Consider the following 24,736-nt stretch of genomic DNA (forward strand, 5'->3'; position numbering starts at 1 on the left):
TGTCTTAGGGTTCTTCCCTGGAGCATTTTTTTTTCGCGAATTGACAAAATTTGTTCAGTAGTCATCATCAGTTCAAAGTATTACAGTTATTTAATAAACAGTTATTTTATAACGATTATCTTGGTTAAATTATCCTTATATCCGTTCTGCATTCGTAGCCGGATATGTGACACAAACAAATTGTTACTTACCTACATCTCTTTATGTACCTACCTGTCTAATATTTACGATATCCTCGATAATTTTATTTGAAATACATAGGTATCTAATTCCATTAATAATACTATCTACAGGTCAATCGAAGTTTAACCAGAGAGACCTTGTGTTCTTTAGACAGACAGTAAGTACCACGATGATGATGGCTGCAAACCTCTTGTAAACTGAAAGATCGTTCTTTTAATTCGGTGGAAAATATCCTATATGGTTTTACTATATAACACACCTTTCGCCGTAGCTGGGTAATAAAATGTTTGTACAAGAATAGTTGATAGTCAGCAAATATGGTAATAATGTAATGTACATAGTATTCGCACTTAGCCCTGTTCATTATATTTGTGTTGTCTCGACAACATGCAGCTATAAATCCCGGTATAACAAACAACCAACCCCTCGGCAACCCTTAAACCACAGCTAAACTACAGATGTAGCAGTCGTACAGAAGACCTAATGGAGGACATACACGGTATAAGATCGTTAGTATCGTTACGATCAGATTACACAGTTTGAACTGCACCGAGCTATTTATTTATTTCTTTTTAGGGTTCCGTAGCCAAAATGGCAAAAACGGAACCCTTATAGTTTCGTCATGTCCGTCTGTCCGTCTGTCCGTCTGTCCGTCTGTCACAGCCGATTTACTCGGAAACTATAAGTACTACAGTGATGAAATTTGATGGGAATATGTGTTGTATGAACCGCTACAAAAATATGACATCAATTCTTTTTCGTGCGTGACTGGGGTACCCACGTGTTCCTAACAATCATCGCGATTTCGGACCTTTTTCTGTGCCAATTTACATAGTTAATACCTGTTATTTGTTGTTATTGTGGTGGTGGTAACTGGTGAGTGTTGTGATTGTCAGTAAACCCTCTTTCCCTTTCTGAAATGGAGTACCATTCAGATCGTCCTCCAGATCCCGACCCGCCAGATCTTTCGCCGGATATAATGCTGACGGATACTCCCCAGGAGACGCGAAAGCGCCCTAGGGATGATATACAACCTTCTCAACAAGGTAAGAGAGTAATCCTAAACCCCGATCTCGCGTCTGCTAGCATACAGACCATTTATACGCACCCGAGTCTCGACGCCACTAAGGTGTACGATGACAGTGACCCTGGACCATTTATCGTCCACGTTTCTCAGGATAGCTCTTCAGGAAGTCCAGCTTCTGGGACCCCGCTGAGGGCTATTAAGTTTGGACAATTTTTGTACAACCACAAAGTGACTGACATCACCAGAGGTGGTGTAAAAATGACAGGTCGTAACCGTGTTACTGTGGAATTTAAGTCTGCGGGAGCGGCCAACGAATTTATCAACCACCCAGCTCTGTCCCCAAACAAGTTTAAGGCAGTTATCCCAACTTACCACATCACCCGTATGGGTGTTGCTAGGAGAGTCCCAGTGGATCTCTCCATGGATGAGTTTGTGGGTTCTTTGGACCTCCCCCATGGATGCGGTATTGTTCTTAAAGCACGCAGATTTAGTCGCAAAGTGATCAACAATGGAAACGTTTCATATGTCCCTACTCAAAGCGTAGTAATCACTTTCAGGGGACAATACCTCCCAGAAAAAATTTACTCTTTCCGTGCTGCTGTAGAAGTTGACAGATACACCTACCCAACCATCCAGTGCCACGCTTGCTGCAGGTTTGGCCATGTGAAGGCTAATTGCCGATCAAAGCCTTGCTGCTTCAAGTGTGCCCAACCACACTTGGGTGAGACATGCGATGCAGACCCTCCCACTTGCATTTACTGCTCAGGAAGCCATGCTTCCACGGATAAGAACTGTCCAGAACAAGCTAGACAAAAATCCATAAAAGTCATTATGTCTCAGGACAGCATTTCGTTCGCTGAAGCTGATGCTCGACTTCCTAAGAGCAAAAAATCATTTGCTGAAGTAGCATCTACACAACCTAATGGCCCATCTCCTAATAAATCCTACAAAAAGACTGTGACCACTCAACGCAGGCCTAGGTCTCCACTTTCTCCTGGCTATGACAGACTTGCCCATCAGGCCATTATCTCATCACCATCTTCCTCACTTCCTAATGGAAGTGCCCTGAATGTGATTACTCCCAATGACAACTTATTGGATAACTTACTTTCATTAGTTGTCAGTCTGCTGTCTAAATTCAGCGACACAATACCGCCCCACGTTGCACTTAAGATTAGAGAACTCTCCTCCTTCAGCCAGAATGGCTCTGAACCCGACCCGGGTCCTTCAGTGGAATGCTCAGAGCCTTAAAAGTAAAAAACATGAAGTACTCAACTTAATAGATGACATCAAGCCCGTCATTGTTGCCATCTCGGAGTCATGGCTGGCGCCGGGTTCTCGTTTCCGAGTTCCGGGCTACTCGTGTCTGCGGGATGACAGGGATGACGGGTTTGCTGGGTGCGCTTTACTTGTGAAGCGTACCCTTACCTTCTCCTCTATCCCTACCCCTCCCCACGGACAGGAATTTAATGTTGTGGCCCTTAGGGCTTTAGACATTACTTTCGTGTCCGTGTATTTCCCTGATCCCCACCCTTCTCACCTCCCATCTTTTTATAATATAATTTCTTCTCTCCCGCAACCTCTTCTGATCATGGGGGACTTTAATGCCCACCATACCTCATGGGGTTCTTACCACACTGACGCTTTTGCAATCGCCCTCTTAGACATGCTTGATACCTTAGATGTTTGTATTTTAAATGACGGCTCTCCTACCCGTCGAGTCCTACCCCGTCAGAACCCAAAAAGTGCTGTCGATCTCACTTTCTCGTCTCCTCTTCTTTCAACATCAATATTCTGGAGGGTCCTCCCAAATACCTTTGGGAGTGATCATTTTCCCATTTCTATTACGCTCCCTACCAGATCCACCATTCTTGCTGATACATGTGCCTTCCCAAGGTACGTGATAGGCAGGAATGAGTGGTCTAACTTCATCACCTCGGTTGAAGATAAGCTCAGTCTGATCCAACCCTGTACTAGTGACAACTTTTTATACAACTACGACCTTTTTGAAAAAGCTCTAACATCCTCTGCCAAAAATAGAAAATCGCGAAAAGGCCAAAGAGTCTCACCTCCTTGGTGGGACTCCGACTGCTCCTTGGCTGTTGACGAGCGCAAAAATGCAGAGGATGTTTATATTGCTAATATGAGCATGGAAAATTTTATAAACTACAAAAGGATAGCTGCACGCACCAAACGGCTCCTTAAGAAGAAAAAGAAACAGGGCTGGATCAGATTTTGTGAAAATCTTTCGCCTAGGTCCCCTCCTTCTCTGGTGTGGAGATACATTCGCCGATATCGCGGTTCCCTTAACGTCGAAGATATCTTGAGCAATGATCCCTCTCTATGGCTAGAAGGGTTCAGCGATAAACTGGCTCCACCTTATGTCCCACACTCCAGTGCTCTCCGTCCCCCACCAGCTCTCTTACCATCTTCAGACAGATTGGATTCTCCATTTTCTATGGATGAACTCCAATCTGCTTTATCCGGTTTAACTGATTCATCTCCAGGTATTGATGGCATCCCATACTCTTTCCTTTCAAAATCAAGCCTCAAGGTCAAGCAGGCCTACTTGGAGCTGATAAACTACTTCCTTGAGTACGGAGTTACTCCATGCTCATGGAGTAAGCAAATAGTTGTTCCCATATTGAAGGCCGGAAAAGACCCCCGTGATCCTAACTCCCGACGTCCGATCGCCCTCTCCTCTGCTTTGGCGAAAATCTTAGAGCACTTAATTAAATGCAGGCTCGAATGGCTAATTGAGAATAGAGGAATCCTAGCCAAAACTCAGTTTGGGTTTAGGAAAGGGATGAGCACTCTAGACAGCCTTGCAATACTTACAACAGATATTCACATCGCATTTAAGAGGAAAGAATATCTTGTGGGTGTCTTCCTTGACATAGCGTCTGCCTATGATAATGTACTTCTTCCTGTGCTCAGGCAGAAAATGCGCCAGCTGAGCATTCCAGTGAAGCTTACCCGTCTGGTTTGCAGCCTATTCATGGAGAGATCCATCTTCATAAAATCCCCTACCACTTCCCTTGACTCCCCAAAATTTGTTTGGAAAGGCCTCCCCCAGGGATCGGTCTTAAGCCCCCTCCTTTACAGTCTGTACACTCACGATCTAGATAAATCCGTTGACTGCTTTTGCGACATTCTACAGTACGCTGACGACTTGGCCCTCTATTATGCTTCTCCTTCGTTAGCGGAGACAAATGTCCAGCTGAACCTGGCTCTTAGGTACCTCACGGATTGGCTGGATAGACATGGGTTATCTCTTTCTCCCACTAAATGCACAGCAGTGATTTTCACTAGAAAAAGAAACATCCCAGATCTGGATGTTGTTATCGGAGAGCATTCAATCACTGTGTCAAATAAAGTTAAATTTTTGGGTGTGATTCTGGATTCCAGGCTGTCGGGTAGCCATCACATGAACTACGTGGCTCAGAAGTGCGAGAGGGGTGTCAACGTCCTCAGGTCACTGTCAGGTGTCTGGTGGGGCGCACATCCATACTCTCAGAAGCTACTGTACAACGCCATTGTTCGAAGTCACTTTGACTATGCCTCATTTATCCTGGACCCCTGTAATAAGGCTGCATTAGAAAAAATTGATAAGGTTCAGTACAAGTGTCTTCGAATAGTGTCCGGTGCAATGAAATCTACCCCCACCAATGCCCTTCAGGTTGAGTGTGTCGACCCCCCTCTCTCGCTGCGGAGACAGTACTTGTGTGACAGGTTTTTCCTCAGGATCTGGCAATCAGAGTCTCACCCGCTATTGTCCAAGCTCGATACCCTTAAGCGGTTATGTCTTGCTCAAGAAACCCATGGCCTTTCCTTCCTTCTCAAATCATTCATTTTTGCTTCCAACCTTCCTCATCCTTCAATTAAATTTAAAATGAACCCTCTGTTTAGTGTCCCTTATGATGCCCTGGTTTTTCAGCCCAATGTTGTTATGGACATGGGCATTGTGAAAAACGCCCCGGGGGCCGAGAAAACATTGACTCATAGGCTCCAGACAGAGTGGCCTGGTTGGCTTCCAGTCTTCACAGATGCCTCCAAATTTTCAGATAAGAGCAATGTCGGTCTAGCTGTCTGGCTTCCTAAGTACAAAATTACTCTTAATTTTAAACTCCCCCCTGAATCCTCGGTCTTCACGGGCGAGGCTACCGCTATTCTGGAGGCACTTCAGTACACTGAGTCTCACAAACTCAACAAAACTATTATTCTATCAGACTCTTCTAGCTGCTTACATTCAATTATTTCATTCCCTTTTAAATCTAAATCTAAATTCCCTATCATTCTTCAAATTAGACAAACTCTCTTCCGTTGCAAGACTCAGGGTATTGAGGTGGCTATTGCCTGGATACCTGGCCACAGTGGCATCATTGGTAATGAGTGTGCAGATTCCTTCGCTAAGGATGCCGTTAGCTTGGGCCTGGATACTCATTACCATAATTTTGCCCACGACCTTGCCTCGCTCGCAGGACCGAGGCTTGATAATTCCTGGAAGGAGTCCTGGGAAGCTTCCAGGAACATTAAAGGTAAGTATTACTCCTTAATCCAACCACATATTCCCAAAAGGCCATGGTTTTTTAGAGCAAGACTCCTAGATAAAACCTCCACCTCGACAATCTGCAGACTCCGTCTTGGTCATGCGTGCACGCCTGTGCACCTGGCTAGGATTCGGGTGCGTGATAGTTCGGTTTGTGACTGCGGCACCAGCGAAGGATCTGTCGACCACCTTTTCTTTGAGTGTCCTAATCTTCAAACCTCCCTCTATGATTTCCTCCCTCCCTCTATCCCAAGACCTGTAAATATCAATTACCTACTAACACTTGTACATACCCCAATCGCTAACATCCTGTATAAATTCTTCAAAACTAACAATATTAAACTATAAATTTGTTTGTGTTCATTATAATACACCTACTAACCCTCTGTTTGTGATGTCCCTGTATAAATTGTGTTCGTCTGTTTGTTTCAGGTGTTAACCTTGTAAATATTTTTAAATCCCCACCGTAAAAACAGCAATTAACATAGTGTGTACCTTACCACAATCGTTTTTGGCCGAATTTGCTGTGTTAGTCACACACGGCATACAGCCACAAACAAAGATTGATTGATTGAAATATGACACTAAATAGTAAAAAAAAGAATTGGGGGTGGGGCCCCCCATACATGTAACTGAGGGATGAAATTTTTTTTTTCGATGTACATACCCGTGTGGGGTATCAATGGAAAGGTCTTTTAAAATGATATAAAGTTTTCTAAAAAACATTTTTCTTAAAGTGAACGGTTTTTGAGATATCAGCTCTCAAAGTCGTAAAAAGTATGTCCCCCCCCCTCTATTTTTATAACTACGGGGTATAAAATTCTAAAAAAAATAGAGGTGATGCATGCTAATTAACTCTTTCAACGATTTTTGGTTTGATCAAAGTATCTCTTATAGTTTTTGAGATAGGTTGATTTAACTGTAATATTATATTTGCTGCTACGGAACCCTTTGTGCGCGAGCCCGACTCGCACTTGGCCGGTTTTTTTTAATAATGAAACTGTGCAGTTTACTCATTTACTGTGCCTCGTACAGGTTAAGCAATTTACAATAACGAAAAATGTTTAGGTTTTTTTCTATCATCTGCATATAATTATGTATCATAATAAGTTTCATGATAGTTTCCACTAGTCGCCACTTTGTATGCGAGAAAATGAGAAACCTATTATAGTTTTCGACCAACTATTAAACCTGTACTAGCATACTGGTAGTTATGTGGAGTAACTAATATTTTATATTAATATTATTATTCTGTTGATCTAGGGTCTTAGTTTTATTGACTATGTAATTTTGTAGGAAGTTGCCATTAAGCTACTATTATGTTAAACGACTGTGAGATGCCACCTATTGAGAGTAAGCCATCTTTAAGTTTTCTGTGCTATAAACTAGGTAAGTACATCCAAAACTTACCCACTTGTCTCTATCTCTATCACATGAATGAGAAGGTAGGTACATACATTCTATTTCCAGACCGTTTAACAGTCTATAGCCACAGCTATCTAAGATTTATTTGCTTATTTTATAACCAAGAGTAAATGCAAACTGATTTCTCTATATATAATTTAACAAAAAATGAGTCTGAAACCAGAAAAAAACGTTTTAAAGTCATACAAATGGCAGAAGCAGACGTAACACAAATCACTTTCCAACTTTCATATTTCACAAATGTTTGACATTAAATGGTTTTTCTTTGTGTAATAAAACAACATAAAATAACATTTACGATGTGTTTATGTTGTAATAATTAATTACATCGGCATAAAAGTCAGACGTGTTGGCTGTTTCAGTTAAGTTTACTAGCTAATAATATTTATAACACTTTTGAATTTACGGCGGGAACACTCAGACGCTGAAATAGTTTCGTAAAAACAGTTAAAATATACTTATTTCAGGTAAAACTAAAGAAAAAATATAGTTATATTCTAGAAAACCTATGCGGCTGATTAGGAATATTTATTGTTTGTTGAAGTGATGCTGCTATTTATTTTTTATCAGACAAAAATAAATGTGCTGGTAAAACCACAGGATTTATTACTTTTAACTAATCCGCACAACATTTTAGTAGGTGTTAGATAAACTATTTGCATACGCAAAACTGTGGGTGTACCAAATTAAATTTGCCAAGTGCTCAGACTAAAACAGATTAAGGTCCAAAACTTGATAAGCAGGAACAAATACATTGAATCCATTTTATTCACTTACATGACCTTTGGTACATTTATAATATACTAGCTGTTCCCGCGAGCTTCGCTTCACCTTAAAAAGTTTTCCCGGGGGAATTCCGGGATAAAGTAGTTCTTTCTAAGGGTCTAGACCATATGTATACCAAATTTCATTCAAATTCGTTCAGTAGTTTTGGCGTGAAAGAGTAACAGACAGACAGACAGACAGACACTGTTACTTTCGCATTTATAATATTAGTTAGGATTACAGTGAAACTATAAAGTCCTGAAATTAAATGAGGGCGCAGCTATCTTTCATGTAGCAACCCTATATAGCGAAACAAAACTGACTTTGATACTTGAAATTTTGCCTGTGACTACCTATCCTATTTCTGTAGTTAAATACAACTTACCATCCACAAAAAAGCTCATTATTCAAGCTAGAAGGTGTTAATATGAAGGCTAATAGTGAAACCAATAAATATTTATTTAGATAACGTTATTAAAACTGTATAAAATATCCGGATTTGTTGACGAAGGGCACACATAGTAAAATCATCAATTTCTGTTTATACACGGCCTGTTCTGTTTCTTCCAGGAGTTAGAAATATTCCATTATAGAGCCCTCTTTTGCAATATGCCAGACCATACTGTCCGATACTCCTATAAAATAAAATAAAAAATGATTATTTGAAACTACCCTTAAGTTAAGAGAAACAGAGTTACAGAATGAGTATTTAGTAAGTAAACAAAAAATATAACTTCAAGTATCAAAATGTTATGGTTTGACTCAACTTAAACCAGCTCAAATCTACCACCAGCGGTATGTAAACAATGTTCGACTTGGGCTCTAAACCTAGGTTTATTGATAAATGAAGCGTTGGTACTGATAAAAATGAATTATTACAATTTGTACAATGTTACATACCCGTCATAGATGCTGTACGAGCGTAAACATCCTCCAAATTCGAAAAAATGTGTCCAGCTTCATGTTCCGCTAAACATTGTATATAAACTCGATAAATAACTTCCCTAGCTTGACTACGAATATTTTTCTTCTTCTTCCTAATTGCAAACAAGCGTAAATAGTTGTTTTTATCTACATAGATTATCCTAATAATTAATAAGAAAATTTAAAAAACAGCCAATCGCCAACTGCCATAAACAATTGTTATGAGTTTTATGTTCCTTTTCTAATAGTGCCAGGCTCCTGAAAATTTTAGTTCCTCAAACATTAATTTCATGAATTAATAGTTTCACTGTACCTATGTTATATTTGTGCAACAAAGTATTAAATAAATAAATGACCCAAATAATTTGAATTTCGGCTGAACCCCGTAAAGCGGTTCTCACACGCATGACGCTGCGTGTTGTGTGAATGCGTGTAGGACGTCCAATACATAGAAAAGGCAGTGCGTGCTCATACAATTCACGCAAAACGGGATAAATGCGTGAACGTACGACGTAGACGTTACAACCGTGTACGACGCTAAGACGACATTGTAGATTGTAGAGCTTTGATTGTGGCAAGTTATATATGAGCTTCGCTTCGCCGTTTTCCCGCGGGAATTCCGGGATAAAAAGTAGCCTATGTTCTTTTTCAGGGTCTAGATCATCTGTATACCAAATTTCATTAAAATCCGTTCAGTAGTTTTCGCGTGAAAGAGTAACAGACAGACAGACACAGTTATGGGTCCGCGAGACGATCAAGTCGGCTTGACAAGTCTACGTGCTTGACGGTTTCACTTGACGGGAGACTTGACGCGACTTGACGGTGCCGTCAAGTGAAACATGCGCGTGAAACGTCAAGCATGTAGACTTGTCAAGTCGACTTGATCGTCTCGCGGACCCAAAAATTAACGCAAATGTATAAAACTTGTCAAGTCGCGTCAAGTCGCATCAAGCGCAAGTGCCGTCAATCAAATTTTTTGTCAAGTATTGTCAAGCCCGTAGATATTGACGGGACTTGTCAAGTCAACGCTGTAAACGATCAATATTCACTTCAAGCACGTAGACTTGTCAAGTCGTCTTGATCGTCTCTGGGACCCATTATACTTTCGCATTTATAATATTAGTTAGGATGTATTTAGGCACCTAGCAAACCTAATACCTAGATTTTCGCAGTGGTTTTAGGTATTTCAACAGAATAAGAAGTATAAACCGCTATATTCTATTAACATTAATTAACTTAACCTCAATTGAATTTAATTGGCCAGGTTTGCACAAAATATAACTATTTTAAATGTTTAAAAAAGTGGAAATGTCCATAATTGAATTAACATTCCTAAAAGACTCAAAACATTGGATGCGGCGTCGTGTTGACTCCAAATATGTTAAAAATAATAATTTGCGCCTTTACGTACTTGCGCATTTTTCTTTATTAAAATTCTTTGAGCGGACGCGAAATGTCCCTTGTTATGTTTTTGGAGCTTACAGTGATTTTGAAAGTGTTAAAACTTTTTCCTTCTGCCCCTTTTAAGTATTTTGTGCTTTTAGTTAGTTCCGCAATGAATTTTCGTAAAGAGAGTCATGAAATTAATACGAGTATTTTGCATCTCATAGTTTCTTTTTTAATTAAGTTAAAATCATTATACATAATTATGATGATGTTGTTTGCAAATGTTTCGGCAGTAAATATCTTTTCTTTTATTCTTTCTTTCTTTCATGATATGACAGCATTACATTCTCCAATCGTAGAGGATTGTAGAGTCTTTCAAACTTACGTGACAATATATTTTGCATCAAGTTTGGTAAATATAGGTAGTTACCTTCCGTGGAAGCTAACATTTGTGTTGACAGTATCAGGAAGGTTTACCGTGATTCCCAGATGGATGCAGGATTGCAGGATAAACAGGTGGTGGCGGGTATACAGAAGCACCGCAAGATATAGGTACGACCACTCGTTCCAATAGTTGTACAATTCTGCATGCAGAATAATATTATGAGTTTTGAGAAAATAAATCGTTTTGTATTCACTGCTAGAACGGTGAGAAAATTTCGCACTAGGTTCTCTGTAATTCGTTGTCACTGCGGGCTATTGTTTCACGACTCTATGAAATGTGCGACTTCCAAGAAAGCTCTTTTTCGTGCGTTTTTTTATCAAGTTAGAGTAACCCTTCAGAGGCAGATCCATTTTGGTTTTTATATCGGAAAAAATCAATAAGTACGTATCTACTGAATACACATCAAAATTGATAACCAAAAATTTACGGTCTATTTTGTAGAAAATTTTGATGCTGTTTGCTATTAGGAAGATTGTTTAAAGTTTGCAGTAAATTCAAAATACTTAAACACATGATATAAAGAATCACGTCAAATTACTTACAAAACATCATCACAGTGTGTAAATGCTAAAACAAATTAATCAAATTCAAACTATGGAGATAGTTTGTCGTCAACTTCAACGTTACTGAAACTCTGTGTGTATAGTGTTTAAATTAAGACATAAATACGTATATACTATATACTCAATTGCATTTCTTTGATCGAAGTTGTGCAATAATATGTCTACCTCGGGCAGACTATTCGGCTAGGCAGAAGCAACTTCGACAAGGAGGCTGCAAGGCGCATCCAACTGAACCCAACTGAACTGGCTGCATTCGGGAAACTTCGTCACATATTCTCCTCGGCCATTCCTCAGAGCCTGAAGACAAAAGTCTTCAACCAGTGCGTCCTGCCAGTGATGACGTATGGTGCAGAGACGTGGACACTGACGGTAGGACTGGTCCACCGATTTAAAGTCGCTCAGCGTGCTATGGAGAGAGCTATGCTTGGGGTTTCTCTGATGGATCGTATCAGAAATGAGGTTATCCGTCAGAGGACTAAGGTTACCGACATAGCTGTCAAAAGATGTAAGCTGAAGTGGCAGTGGGCTGGTCATATCTGCCGAAGAACCGACAACCGTTGGGGTAGACGAGTTCTCGAGTGGAGACCACGAACAGGCAAACGCAGCGTGGGACGCCCTCCTGCCCGCTGGACTGACGACCTTAGGCGGGTGGCGGGTAGTGGTTGGATGAGGAAGGCCGAGGACCGAGTGTTGTGGCGCTCCTTGGGAGAGGCCTATGTCCAGCAGTGGATGATCATTGGCTGATGATGATGATGATTTCTTTGATAGCGAACAATATTTATTATATTTATGTAGGTACATGTAGGAAAGTGTGTGTGTGTGTGTGCGTGCTTTATAATATCACATTGTACATCAACACTTTCTGTCCCGGGATCGCAATGGAAAAATCCTTTTTGGAGAGGCAAGGCTCAAAAATATACGATAAGTAGGTACTATATAAAAAAAAACTCACATGTAACTTTACTATAATTAACTAACACTATACTGCCGAATACGTTAAACTTTGTAAACTGTAGGTATTTATAAAAATTAAGCACATAATTTGATAAATAATATGTTAGTAGGTACATTATGTACGTACAGACAAAGTTTTTAGGGTTCCGTAGCCAAAATGGCAAAAACGGAACCCTTATAGTTTCGTCATGTCCGTCTGTCCGTCTGTCCGTCTGTCCGTCTGTCACAGCCGATTTACTCGGAAACTATAAGTACTACAGTGATGAAATTTGATGGGAATATGTGTTGTATGAACCGCTACAAAAATATGACACTAAATAGTAAAAAAAAGAATTGGGGGTGGGGCCCCCCATACATGTAACTGAGGGATGAAATTTTTTTTTCGATGTACATACCCGTGTGGGGTATCAATGGAAAGGTCTTTTAAAATGATATAAAGTTTTCTAAAAAACATTTTTCTTAAAGTGAACGGTTTTTGAGATATCAGCTCTCAAAGTCGTAAAAAGTATGTCCCCCCCCCTCTATTTTTATAACTACGGGGTATAAAATTCTAAAAAAAATAGAGGTGATGCATGCTAATTAACTCTTTCAACGATTTTTGGTTTGATCAAAGTATCTCTTATAGTTTTTGAGATAGGTTGATTTAACTGTAATTTTGCTGCTACGGAACCCTTTGTGCGCGAGCCCGACTCGCACTTGGCCGGTTTTTTTTTATAAATCTACAAAAAAAGGATTGAAACATTTTATTTGATCCAAAATCCGAGAACCCCCTGTGCCCATGAAAACTTGTTCACAGTATCTTGATAAGTTTCCGACAAGTGATGTGAATTTAAACGAGCTACGAGATCACAATTAAAATGCATTTAGGTCAATTTTGCATTCTCCATTAGACCACACACTGTGTGACAGAGTCCCTTGCACGGACGGCAATTTCCATACCTCACGGTGGATGGACGATAACCAAATTTGATCCTTAATGACTGGGTATGCGAAATATTGGGACCAATAACTGGTTAAATGTATAAACGTGCAAGACGTAAGTAGGCACTTAACTTAAAAACTGCTTAATAATAAGTTATGGTAAGACAACTGAGTTAATTTTTAAGGTGTTATGTGAGATGTGATGTATTGATAATTATGTTTTATTCCATAACGGGTATATGGGCAACCTACCTTATTATATTTTTTATAGAGGTGTACGTACTATCTCTTTATTTAAGCATCCTTCTTGTAACAATTATAAAACATGATGGATGATTGATGACTGGCACAAGGCACGAGACTTGATGTTTATTTTTATCAGTCACAGTACTCACAGTACGCCAGTTGTTAGCCCATAAAATTTCATTGCCAAAGTTCCAAGTGGCCGGCTCGGCTCAATAATAATCCGAAGTTTCATCCATCAACCAAAAGTTTAACATCCGAGCTTTGTCCCTACCGTTCTTGGCCTAGCGTCCATACCTACTAAAAGCTGTATTATTACTCGCATGAGAAAAGTGAAATTGTTTTCGAAAGAGTATCAATTTCGACTTTATAATCTGTGGACATTTAAAAAATTTATTACAGCGATTGCGGCCCTCGATGGCCAGTTTATAAACTCGCAAACTTACGACGACGTTCGTATTTATTGTTATGTTTTTTGTGTCAATGCGACAAAATGATTATTTGCATAAAGTTCAGTTTATCAGCGAATATGTATACCTACGCATGTGTTTTTTGCGTGCTTCGAGAATTACTGTCTCCTCACTTTGTCCTGTGGGAAATAAATAATGTTTTTCACTGGGAGATGGTTAATAAGTACACTTGTGAGATATTTTTAAACATTTGTTTCACGCTTTGATTTTACACAAGTTTGCAGTTTGGCACTGTGGTTAACGAAATGACTGAGTGCTCTTTCAAGGGGCGGGGGGTTGGATCCTTGTACGATACGATACAATCTTTGTTTCAAGACAAATAAACAAAGTAAGTATAAAAATTTTTGTTAATTTCCTTCTGCCAATAGTCAAGTAACTTCAGCTCATGCAACTGATGGTAATAACTTATGGCACCCAGAGAAAGTTAGCAACAGAATGTTGGCTCGAATAGAGTCGTGCACAGTTCCAAATATACCAGTTTGTTAGTACTAGATTATATCATATAAGAGTACTTATGTATGCATGTAGGTACCTAATAATATACTTACATATATTATGTGTATGGTGGACGACGTGACAGTGAATTAACAATAAAACGAAGGAGGATGTCGTTTTCATCCTATTCCTGATTGGACAGATCTTAATTGCGTAGAAGAATGTGTAGAAAAACAAGAATAAGTCTAAACAAGGAATAGGACGAAAAATCGTAAAATCTTTTATGGAGGTTGCTTCAAAATCATTAATTTCAGTAGATAATGAAACAAACTAAACTACATCCTAATCCTAATCCTAACTAATATTATAAATGCGAAAGTAACTGTGTCTGTCTGTCTGTCTGTCTGTTACTCTTTCACGCCAAAACTACTGAACGGATTTGAATGAAATTTGGTATACATACGGTCTAGACCCTGGGAAAGAATATAGGCTACTTTTATCCCGGATATCCCACGGGAAAACTTTTTAAGGCGAAGCGAAGCGCGCGGGAACAGCTAGTAATATATAATTGCCCCGTTTTACTGCTTAAGAAACTTCATCCCGGTTTTTTTAAGTCGGAGTCGAAGAACGGACGAATTTCAGCTGTGGAACAAAGGAAGTTCAAGTAAAATTTGTATTCGTTGAAAAATTTCACCCTCAATCGTTGCCCGATCTTTTATTAAAAAGTTTGGTATAAAATGCGAGTGCATATAAATTTCACACATGAATGTTGTAACTCGGAGGATTCAACTCGTACAATAGTTTGTAAGTTACTCGACTAACTTTGACTGAGGGGAATAATGCAGTTTTCCTTGATTCGAATGACATTTCTATGGTTACGCTGACGCTAGGTCGCGCGGGTACCACTATTCACGTTCGTATTTACTTTTATGAATACGGATCTTTCACATGCGTTTTAAAGTCGTCTGCTTTCGACAGATTATTTTTGATTTACTCACTTCACGTCTAAGAATCATCATATTCCATACCTATACCATACATAAAAATATGATAATTCTTACAAAAGTTAAAACTTGTAACAGCAGCGGTTGCGGTCCGCAAATTCTCCCCTCGCACAAAAAGTTAGTTTGCTGAGATCGCATGGAATCCAACTTTATATGTGACTGTTGGCCCAAGCCCAGGGGTGGTGCGTGATCAGTGCCTACTCGGAATTGCCTATTCAAGCTTCGCCAGCATATGGGAAACTTTTATGGGTCCACTGTACTTTATAAAAAAAGTCTTGAGTACTTTTTGAACGGGTCAGAGATTCCAGCGATTTTACAAGTTCTGGGGAATTGCTGATGGCCTAGGTGTTATCTTTGCTAGAAAAGTAGGACTACAATATTGTTTGTTCGTATAGATTTATCGATAGGATATATCTAATATAAATTTTTTTCAAGCGCTTTATTTATTGTATATCTGATTGTAGGTATTATGCGTCTTAATCTCACGGTGTGTTATATAATCACACAAACGAAAAGCATTTGCAACTCTTCTATATTCTATATAATGAGCATTATATATATTTTTTAAAATACAACTTAACTCGTCGAAAAAAATATAACAGGTGAATCGTAATTTTTAGATTCCTCAAAACATAATTTCCATAAAAAAAACATGAAGAGCATTCCCTCTACTTGTCCAAATATTTATATTATAACTAGTAACACAAATGATTGAGTTAAGTCCGTATCAAAAGCATCTATTCAGTGTGGGAAGTTGAAAAGCTTTGGCCGCTCCTCGGTTCGTCTGGCGACTAAATGCAAATCGGACATTTTTCATCAACCGCTTTGAAACATCTTTCATCAGCTGGCGCTTTCCGCATCTTTTATTTATTTATGGATCAAGTGGAAATCTGTCTTTTGACTTGTTATAAGAGTTAGTTGTACCTACCATGTTGTACATAACACGACTGATATATTATTAGAAAAAGTGAAAGTGGAAGTGGTATTATTTGTTTAATTATAGGTTTTTACACCTTGGTATCAATAAAGACATGTTTACATGATATTACCTACCTAAGTATATATACAAACAATGGCAAAGACCATAGATGCTATAAAATCAGCGGGAAAACTAGGTTGTAGGTTGTAGTAGCTACTTATTACATATTTATGGTGGTATTTAGGGAATGTTCGCGTGTTTTCTCTTTGGCAGTTTTCTCGACATGTGATAAAGTTATTGAATTATCACGTTCATTCCGCGGATAGAAGTGTGCTGGAAGTTAACCAGCACTCTTGCTGCCTTATTCTGGATGTCTTTCAGAACCAAATATAGTTTTTTTTTTACGTAGCCAAATTTATTTCCTACTGCTGGGCTTCCCATGTTTACTCCACACGTCTCTGTTGTCGACCAGTTGACGCCAATCCGGCAAAAAATTGTCCAGGTCGTCCCGCCATCTCCGCCTAGGTCTACCTGGGCGCCTTCGTCCGAATATAGTTAATATATATATCCGTCCAAATATAGTTAAGTACCTCTTGGGATGTTTGGCGTTTCGTCGAGGGATCTTATTATGAATAAGGCGAATAACGACAGAAAACTAAGGCAAAGCTAGTATCTAGGCTCACCGATTTACTATTTAATATGCTAGCTATATATATAGATACTTAATTGTAATATGTACTGATTTACATTGCTGTAACGTAACATGCGCGCATTGAAAGAATTTCCATGGTGTTAACGCCTCGCATGATCAAAGCATTGAGTGTTACATTTCATGCTAAGTTACAACAGTGTGTATCCTCCTTAACCGGCAAGGTGACAAGATACCAGAATATACCACCCTGAACTCTTAGCAAACAGAGAGAAACACTCGAGATCCTGCGGTGTTGGTGTCCTACATACTTTTATCACTTTACTGATTTGAACTGAGAATTTAATGTTCGTTGGATATGAATAAAAGCTTAAAAGCGATTTAGCAGTGACAACTTTCTTCAGATTAAATTTAAAAGTGTCTATTCTAAAAAATAATTATAATTTATAATCCTTCTAGCTAGACCATTATAATAATTATGTTATACTTCTAATATGTAAAGTAATGTCTTTTCTAATAATTATGTTAAGTACGTAATCCGTAAAAATACATTTCTACACTTACATATTCTATCTTCAATGATTGGTCGTGTATACAACGACGATTATAAATATTATTATTTATTTACCATATTATGTGAAAAAAACATTCGTATTTAGTAGAGGCACCTATTATGTATACCTATAGTTTATATACCTATATTCCTATTATATAGCTTCCTCTACTACAGCAGTAATCACCATATCAATTGATAAGTTACGGATCATTCGACCGTCTTTATGGTTTTAAAGTTTATTATCATTATAGTTTAACTGTCTCGTTTGCGTAGTTTATAAATTATAAACAACTATTTGACCATCGTTGGTAAATAACAATTTGTAGCAGATGCTTATCACGCATTTTTATTTTATTTAAACAATTACATATTTTTTTATAATGGAATTTTAGTTTATTTAAAGAAAAAAAATAGCTAAGCAAATGTAGCTATTCAGTATGAAGTCAATAACTAGTCTACTTATTTTTATTGTAGTAGAGGTTTATTTTTCCTATTTGTATATGTATTACGTTTTATAAACGCAGCGTGGGACGCCCTCCTGCCCGCTGGACTGACGACCTTAGGCGGGTGGCGGGTAGTGGTTGGATGAGGAAGGCCGAGGACCGAGTGTTGTGGCGCTCCTTGGGAGAGGCCTATGTCCAGCAGTGGATGATTATTGGCTGATGATATTACGTTTTATATGGATGTAGCACTTATTTCATACGAGAATGCCTTTGTATTATATTCGTTCCCCGTATTATTTTTAGTGGTAGTAAAGTGAAACTCTCTACTCCTTCGTCGTAAAATTTCTGAAACTTTTATAAAGCTTGCCTACTCAAACTTGATAGCTTGAAAGGATTTATCGTAAGTAATTAAGTTTAGGAAGTTGTAAACATGGAACAGGTTGTATTATTTATGTAAATTAACTGTAGGTAAGTACATACATCATGTAAATTTTCATAGGCTCTTACAGGTTTTCATCAATTGATTCAAAAATTGCACGAATCTATTTTAATTTACCTTGTATTTTGAACAGTTTGGATGTTTTCAGCTTCTTTCAACTATTTGTATGTACTTAAGTATAACAACGACAGCGTGTAGTAAGGTAGGTACTATTAGGGTTAAGCGTACTCTGAATTAACAGTTCCTGTATTTGTTATATTTTAATATAGATAAAGTACGTTCGTAGGTAGGTACTATATTTTAAATTTTTGGAAAGCTTTTAAAAGCTTAATTTTTATATTTCTAAGATACTATTTTTATTATATTATTAATTATGAGCTTTATGACTTCGACATCATCTATTCTATTATCTGAGAGGCTGTTAGCGATTATTTGACCTTAAGGAATAATCTCCCTTCCTAAGCTCGGACCATTTCCCACCACGCTGGTCCACCGCGGGTTTGGTGGGTTCACACATCTTTACGTGCAAGTTTCCTTAAGAGGTTTTCTTTCACCGTACGGGCGACAGTACTCATTGTACATAAATACCAAGGAACTCTACCGCCAATGCACATGTCACAGCCGAAATTCGAACCCTCATCTCTGGCGTGCGAAGCGAGCCTTACCCGACTGAGCTACCACCTCCCCACTTCGACGCTATCTGAACCGTTTTTTTATTAAACTTTTTAATTTACTTATCTATTGTACCCATAAATTACAGATTATGTTATAAGTATAAACTTATGAAGTTTTCTAGTTTTGGGCTATTTAGGGGTCTTACTAGAATATATACCATCGACGGTATCAATCTAACTCTTTAAATTATACCTTACTGGAGTGACTAAACATTAAAGCTACACGTAATAGTGCTAGTTCGATAGGTGAAGTGAGCGGTGACCCTCCGTACGAATCAGCACACGTGGTTGCACCGTCGTGATTCACTTAGCACGACTATTGGCGGCTAATGACGCCCATTCGATCCCTCGCCACGGCCATATGTCGCTAATAAACTTACACACCAACTATTCCAACACTTTTCACTACGAAAAACCACAAACAAAACAAACGAACAAAAAGATTTAAAGTTCGATTTTTAAAATTCGAGGAGGTTATAGAGTGCGCGGGAAACTTTTTAAAAACCGAAGCGGGAAAGTCGGAAAAGTCTGGCAAAGGTTGCGCGCACGTTCAGCCAGCGGTGGGGCGACGCGACTGCTGCCTCGAGGACCGGAGCTTACACTGAGATTTTTTGTCGGAGGCATCGGCGCTCGTGCTTGGCTCGCCTTCTGCTCCACATTCGACCGGTGTATTACGCGACCCGACGCACTCACCGACAATAACACTTACCACTTACTAGACCAACTACTTCGATAACCTGTCGGATTACCTTACTAACCTGGCCGGCTACGCTCGCCACAATTACGCACTATTACGATTTCTCAACGTGCTCATACGCGTTGCCAATATGTGTATTTTTATGCCCTTGTTAGTATCTAAAGTCTCTGTGGCCGTAAGGAGAAATTGGCTCATATCCCTTTATTGCTTTTTATCTCGCAGGCACAGCAATTTGCTTCAATGTCATCCGTAATGAAGTGTTTTATTTATTTTAATTAGAAAATACCACCATGGCACTTGGCACCTACCTATAGCAATTAATACAGAACTAAGTATTTAAAAACAACTAATAATGTCTAGTTACAGCTAGAGCTTTTTGTGCGAATTGCTTTAGGCGTTGTACAAAAAACCATTGGAATGAATGATAATGGTTAATTATTTTAAATGGCTAGCACATAAATTACACTTTTTGTCACTTGTTTAATGGGTAACCGGTGTTGCCTACCTGTAATAATTTAGCAATAACAAGTGCAAAGCTTGTTTTCAGTTTGGGAGCTTTAGGTAAACAAATTTATAATATGTAAATATAAAGTGAAGTGCATTCTATTGTGGGGAGGAAAGTTCCGTAAGCCGCTGTAAGGACTGCAATGAAAGAGTACTTACCAATTTCATGTTTTTTTTGTGTGAACTGTTAGGAGTACATGGACAGTGGAAGAAAACTGGAAGGCGGGAAGAAACCGGGAAGCGATATTTCCCATGAATGAAGATTCATTTTGAGAACTACATATAACAGTGCACAAAATGCGGTATAAGTACCTATTTAAAAGATACTTAATTCTGAGATTTGAATCAAGATGAGTCCTAAATGCGGCTACTAACTACTACTAAAGTACAAAAATAAGACTATTTTCATCATGAAATTGTCTGTTTTTGTTTATGTTATGATTATGAAAATGACCATGCCGTGAAAAAAGGAGATACCTATTTTTATGATATATTTTGATAATCTATTTTGAAATAAACCACTCCAGATTGTATGTTAACACATTCGGTTCGCTGACATTATGTCAAACAAGCTAATTAATCGACATTCATTTGTTCCTGTCTCTGCTAACGTCTTAAATTTTTTTTTATACAACATCGGATGGCGCAGTGGTTAGTACTGAAGACTTTTTTTGCAAAAGTCTCGGGTTTGATGTCTAGTCGGGATAGATATTTGATTTAGTATATTTTATTTAAATTGAAAAAAACTTGGCGCCGTATTTGTGAGTTTATAAGTTAATTGTTAAGTATCATAAATTATAGAAAGGATTCCGATAAAATGTTGACAAGACTATGTGTTTTACTTCTTATCGTGTAGGTAATGAGTTTTTTAATGAAAATGTAAATAACTACTTGCTAGCATAAGCAGTAAGCACGTTTGTTTTACGAAGCTGCTATCATGAGGTGAAAATAAACATCATGTATTGGATGGAATGGAACAGACATAATATTATTAAGTATGAGAGATGTTACGAGTGTTTGATTTCAAGGGGATACACAATATGGGGACATCCGGCCCATAAACTGTATCCGGTCTGCTTGGTGCCAAATTTGTTATATTTATAAAAATCAAATTAAAATTAATATTTGCGTTTGTTTGTGGCATCATAGCGTACAAATGTATTTTTATAATAATAATTACAGTTTAACTGTTTATCAGGGACTAACATAACACTCTGGCAAAAAGTGGGTGCAGTAATGCATCTCTGCCTACCCCGCAAGAGAGTACATTAGTACAAGGCGTGAGTGTGTGTGTGTGTTGTGTGTGTTTATCAGGAAGATTTTTTTCAACAACTACTTTTAGGTGGTAAATAGTCGGAGGTTACAATTCATAGGGTGATGTAGTTTTATTTGTTTTTTTTAGGTGGCAATGTTATTAAATACGCATGTTTTTACCAATAACACAAAAATATCAGTGACACCATTTTATAAACTAGATAGGTATAAGAACTTAATCCCTGGAGTAGGTACCATTAGGTACCTATACTTACCAAGAAACTTTAATCCTCCCGTTTACCTAGAAACCTTACGTTCTACAAACAATAATTATAATATTTTAATCTGTCACCAAGTAATTAAAGCTTGTTCAGAAGGTGTGAAAAAATACAGCGTGGACCTACCTAAGTTGCAAATTACTATATTTACAAGCCGTTACACATAGTTCTAGGACTATGACGGTTATGGCCGCCACTCTATAAATCATGCGGCATGTTATTTTATAATGACTTCACAAAGGGGCAGTCAGTAAAGCTGACTTTTAAAGCTGCGTACAGACCGGCCCAACGAACGCCCAACGAACGCCCAAAGATGGATATTTATCATACATAATACAGGGCAGATGGCAGCAACGAAGGTCAACGAAACCCGATCGTTGGCGTTCGTTTGGCAGGTCTGTACGCAGCTTAACACTAATCAGGGGCCCTATCGCGAAGTCAAAAAGAAATAGGTACCATTTACGAAGTAATTAGTGCCAAATACAATATATTATTTTGAATCCGAAAATGGTTATCAAAACAAGATTGCGATAGGTATGTATGTACACAGCTCCGTATCAAAGCTTTTTCTTGAACGGGAGTTTTCATCAATGTCTCTTGATAATCGGTTTAGGGTATTACCCAAGATGTGCCAGACTTATTTAAAAGTTTACATAAAGTTTAGATAGGTACTTATTTGAAAGTTTCGGCGGCTCCTTTTGGTGTATCCATTAGTATATGAAAACTTTTTTTTTTGTATTTTTGACACCGGACTGGTTATAATAAAATTATTACATGCCTGATATCCATAATTTATAATTGTATAACGCACGTAGCGCATTCATGTTGTCATTTATCTCCAACATATTATTTTTTCTTGAATTTTATTTCGACATAATCCCAACATATAGGTAAGGTGTAACGCACGTGGTTCAGATAAGAAATATCTGAAACGAAAGACAATTCTGGAGGAATAGACACATTGACCTATTTGCTTCTACTTTAGTGTGCTGGTCTCCTTCCAAGTGGAAAATCTAAGCGAGAATTTGTAAGAAATAGCACCGCATTGTGTATCTGTGATACGTCGACCGAGTTGCCGATATTTAAAAGCTTCACAATAAAAGCCAAAAGTACCTAATTCACTGGTTTATAGTTTTGTTAGCTACAAGCTATACAGCATTTAAACTAGGTAGGTACTTAAGTATAAATGAAATCATAAAACTGATTCAAAAATTATACAGCTATACATATTATATATTATTTAAGTTATGTAAGTTTCTTTCATGTGTATGTACAAATAAGGAATATTCTATCTATACCTACACTGGCAATAATCAAGCCTTTTATTATACAAATTAACTCATCATCTTGAAATTCGTACTGTCAAGTACTTTAACGATTTAGATAATTACTTACTAAATATGCGTTAAACTAGTTAAGTACATACACGTAATATAGTAAGACACTTAGGAACATTGTCCCCCCAGTATTTGGGGTTTCTTGTACAGAAAGAATGTTCACAAATGACGGTGCTGGTATTCCAATAACATGCCGTGGATTAGTCAACATGTCTCCTGTTTATGTTTCTCTTCTAAGTAAAAGCTAAGTAGGTATTATTTTTATGCTATTTAGTAGAATTGTTTACGAAACTTTTTTTAAAATATGTAGTTTTGGTTAAGCTGTAACAAAATTTCAATCACAAGTTAAAGCTGTATAAAATGTGTAAATTCTAAAAGCAACAAAATTACATATACTTATATTTTTTATCAATAAAAAGATTTTTATTGATCTCCAGTATAAATCAAAAGCTATTTGATTTATGCTGGAGATAATTGGAAGATTATTTTAGGCTCATGAAATTCCCAGAGGAAAACCTTTCAAGTCTAAGAAAATATCGTAGGGTAGGTAGGTACTATAAGGTAAACAATTTTCAAAACGATCCAATAAAATATCACCATATCAGTCTTAATTTACATCGGAACATTGTTTAAATGTATAACTGCATAACTGTTCAGAAAGCATTAAGGTTACTTTACACGTCAATAAATTGTATTGGCAGGTTGTTGCTTAAATTAATACGATGAATCGTCTGGGAGGTGTAAACGTTTCGCACGAACTTAAAAACCGTTTAAATCTGCCAATTTCTTTATTATTTACGACGATCGAACTGGACCAAGCTAAATTTATTGATTCACTTATACGTGTAATGGAAGGTTACACTATTATTTATTGTAGGCTTTCTCACTAGTTTTTTTTTGGAGATAAGTACCTACCTATGTTTGTTAATACCGGTTGGTTATAAGTGTTATAACATGTCATGTTCATGATACCTAAAGTACGTAGAAATATTGATAAAACCAAACACTGTGTATAATTCTCATAACACAATTTCTAGAATTTCATTTGATGGATGTTATCAATCTGAAATTTACGATCCTACGAAGAAATTATACCTAACCTAATACAAAATAGTTTATCCATCTAGGAATGCGATCTACAGCTACACATACTTACACATATCTCTTTGTTGACTGACAGAAAATATTATAAGTACCTTTATTAAGTTTTAAACTTAAGTAGGTATGTAATTTGCAAATTTTAGATGCACCATTTAATTTATTTAAGAAATACATACCTACTCACAGTAAGGTTTGACTCAAAAGTGTCTAGTCTAGAGCTTTCGGTAGACGGTCTCGCCGGGTCTTGTCCATTTTATTTTATTTTAGATAGTGCCATTACAATAACATTTAAAATTGGATCTCGTTACACTTACTTTTGAATAGTCTCTACTCTTCACGAAATCCAATTTCGTTTTCTTTTGTGTTACTAAATAAATAAATAGTGTACCTACCTACATTACATTGCTAAAACTAAGTGAAGTAACATTTATAAAAACCCCCACATACCCTCATAACCTACATTATAGTCAACTAGACTCATAGAGTATTAAAAAAAGACAAAGTCTGTTTTTAGAGATGATCTAGTATTAATGTTTAATTATCCGTGTTTTTGTATGCAGCCTATCAGTTCTTGTGACACAGGCAAGACCC

At 37.7% G+C, this 24,736-nt stretch overlaps 1 protein-coding gene and 1 long non-coding RNA gene across 2 annotated transcripts in view; one reads left to right on the forward strand and one right to left on the reverse strand.

Annotated features, from left to right (window-relative positions):
- LOC105390606 (monocarboxylate transporter 10) overlaps positions 1-24,736 on the reverse strand; it is a 73,144-nt gene that overhangs the window by 23,112 nt on the left and 25,296 nt on the right. The window lies entirely within an intron of this gene.
- On the forward strand, positions 942-6,326 carry LOC125490355. The gene is made up of 2 exons (XR_007267624.1): positions 942-1,059; positions 6,192-6,326. It is a non-coding gene; the product is annotated as an uncharacterized LOC125490355 (long non-coding RNA).

The sequence above is a fragment of the Plutella xylostella genome, chromosome 23 (assembly GCF_932276165.1).
Source record: "Plutella xylostella chromosome 23, ilPluXylo3.1, whole genome shotgun sequence".
Taxonomy (NCBI): domain Eukaryota; kingdom Metazoa; phylum Arthropoda; class Insecta; order Lepidoptera; family Plutellidae; genus Plutella; species Plutella xylostella.